A 3,432-nucleotide genomic window follows, 5' to 3' on the forward strand; every position below is an offset into this window, starting at 1 on the left:
CCACTTCTGAAAAAAAGTAATTAAAAGCTTGTTACAATTGCCAGGGAAATGACATTCAAGAAGAGTTTTAATTTATTGAAATGTGATAGCTTTGTGGATTCCAAGAAAACTCAATTACACATACTCAAGAAAAGGAGAGATTCCTAGAGTTTCTTTCAATTCAGATTTTAGTTGGTCCAAAGGAAAACTTGCTGCCAAGTCTTTTGCCTTCTCTTTATTTATTTTGAATTGAAGCAGAGTTGCTTTAAAATGTTGTGTTCATTCTGCTATACAGCAAAGTAAATCAGCTATGTGTATACAGATATCCCCTCCCTCTAGGACCTCCCTCCTATCCCCTCATCCCACCCCTCTAGGTCATCACAGAGCCCTGAGCTCAGCTCCTCATATAACAACTTCCCGTCAGCTATCTGTTTTGTACATGGTAGTAGATATGTGTCAGTTTTAAGCTCTTAGTTCATTCCCCCCTCCTCCCTCTCCCCCCATGTCCACATGTCCATTCTCTACGTCTTTGTCTCTATTCCTACCCTGCAAGTAGGTTCATCAGTACCATTCATCTAGACTCCACATATATGGGTTAATATATGATACTTGTTTTTCTCTTTCTGACTTACTTCACTCTGCACAACAGCCTCTGAATTCATCCACATCACTACCAATGACCCAGTTCCAGTCCTTGGCTGAGTAATATTTCATTGCATGTATGTGCCCCTTCTTCTTTATCCATTCATCTGTCGATGGACATCTAGGCTGCTTCCATGTCCTTAGACTTCTCTTTTTTCCCCTTATGAGTCTGTTTTAGGATTGTGGCGATCAAGAGGGTAAAGAAGAGGATTTTCTTTAGTATTCATTTTTATTTAAATAGTTGCAGGAATTTCCGGTGGTTCAGTGGTTAGGACTCTGGGCTATCACTGCCAAGGGCCTGGGTTTGATCCCTGGTTGGGGACCTAAGATCTTGCAAGCCTCCGAGGCATGGTCTTCCCCCTCCCCCAATTTTTTTTGCATAAGTTTTCTGTTCCCTCTAAATTGTTGAGATGTTATTCCAGGGGGAGAGACTATCCCTCACTGTGCGTCTCACAGCTGGCTGAGCTCAGGCTGGTGTATGTTCAGCAAAGAGCAGATGGCTCCCATTATTCTGTAGCAGCCAAGAGGAAAAGAAAGCATTCCCCTCGTGCTGTGTATGCGCTTGTTAAATTTGCAAAAACACAGCATCTGTTCACTTCACTTTTTTGAAAGGGTGGATGGAGTTTCAGGTAAAATATCTCTTCGGAATGAACCATTCACAGTTAGGCATGGGTGGGAAATTCGATTCAGGTATTGACTGATTCTCCCTGTTCCTGTCACAACGAGCTCTAATAATTTATTTTGAGATGATTCAGTCTAGGAGTAAATCCACTGTATGAAGGTCTCCAACCCACTGACACCATTAATCTGATAATTACAGCAATGCTCAGTGAAGAAATCCTGCGATGGAGGAATGGGCCAGGCCTGGCTGAATTCATTGTCTCTGACGCACCCTGACTCTGAAGCAGATATTCCAAAATGCCACCAGCCCCTTTCAGTCCTCTTGACTGATGACAAAATTCCCTATTCCTTAATAATACCTTGTCCTTTCCCTTGATAAATTCCAAAAGTCTTTCCTCATCTGTAACAATGAGTTAGTGATACTTATCGCAGGGGATGGAAAGAATTCAGTGAGAAAATATATGTAAAGCCCTTGGTGATAGGAAGCGGCCAGTGGCTGTTCTCTTCTATCCCCAACTGTGCCATGACCGAGTTCCTCCTGTGTGTCAGAATCACCTCCTGATGGAAATTCCGTGGGCAAGTCAACTTGATCCACATATTCATTATAAACCTGATTGTTTGCTATCCTGGGTAGCTCTTTGTATAAACTAAGGTATTTTGTGAGTGGTAAAAGTCACATGATATAAAATACACTATTTTAATAACATTTAACTGTATGTTTTGCCTGCCAATGCAGGAGACGTAAGAGATGTGGATTTGATCCCTGAGTTGGGAAGATCCCTTGGAGCAGGGCTTGGCAACCCACTTCAGTATTCTTGCCTGGAGTATCCTATCGTCAGAGGAGCCTGCAGGGCTCCGTCTACAGAGTCGAAAACAGTCAGACATGACTGAAGTGACTTATCGTGCATGCATGCAACTGTACACTTTAGTGGCCCTGAGTACATTCACACTCTTGTGCAACTCTCACTATCATCCATCTCTGGAATTTTTCACCTTCCTAAACTGAAACTTTGTCCCCATTAAGTACTTAAGGCCCCATTCCACCCTCCCAACCCCTGGCCCCTGGCATCTACCAATGATGTACTTTCTGACTCTATGAATTTGACTGTTCTAGTATCTTGTGTAAGTAGAATCAAACAGTATTTGTCTGCATCTATTGTATATTGGTGAAAGTGAATTGACGAAGGTGAAGCAGGAGAGTGAAAAGGCTGACTTAAAACTCAACATTCAAATAATTACGATCATGGCATCTGGTCCGATCACTTCATGGCAAATAGATGGGGAAACAATGAAAACAGTGACAGACTTTATTTTCTTGGGCTCCAAAATCACTGCAGATGGGGACTGCAGCCATGGAATTAAAAAGATGCTTGCTCCTTGGAAGAAAAGCTATGACCAACCTAGACCGCGTATTAAAAAGCAGAGACGTTACTTTGCCAACAAAAGTCTGTATAGTCAAAGCTATTGCTTTTCCAGTAGTCATGTATGGATGTGAGAGTTGGACCAAAAGGAAGGCTGATCATTGAGGAAATGATGGCTTTGAACTGTGGTGTTGGATGGAGAAGCCTCTTGAGAGTCCCTTGGACTGCAAGGAGATCCAACCAGTCCATCCTAAAGGAGATCAATTCTGAATATTCATTGGAAGGACTGATGCTAAAGCTGAAACTCCAATACTTTGGCCACCTGATTCGAAGAGCTGACTCATTAGAAAAGACCCTGATGCTGGGAAAGATTGAAGGCAGGAGGAGAAGGGGACGATAGAGGATGAGATGTTTGGATGGCAGCACTGACTCAATGGACATGAGTTTGAGCAATCTCCAGGACATGGTGAAGGACAAGAAAGCCTGGCGTGCCGCAGTCCATGGGGTCGCAAAGAGTTAGGCACGATTGCGCAACTGAACAACAAAAACTGTATATTGGAATGCATCTTTAAGGTTCACTTGATATATGTCCCACAGATTGTGCCATTTTTCTTTTCCCCTGTGAACCTACTAAGGGGTTTTCAATTTTGAGTTTCTTTGTTTAAACAACCATCCACTGACACCAGGCGCTTTTGCAAAGAGAGCCAGGAGTTGGTTGAAGCACCTGGAAGCAGGTTTCATTCCAGTAAACTCATTTATAAGGACTTTATTGGATTTGTCTTGGAGCGGGGCCCACCAGGGGCAGAGCAGATAATCACCTATTAGCAGC

This window comes from Cervus canadensis, chromosome 10, assembly GCF_019320065.1.
Source record: "Cervus canadensis isolate Bull #8, Minnesota chromosome 10, ASM1932006v1, whole genome shotgun sequence".
Taxonomy (NCBI): domain Eukaryota; kingdom Metazoa; phylum Chordata; class Mammalia; order Artiodactyla; family Cervidae; genus Cervus; species Cervus canadensis.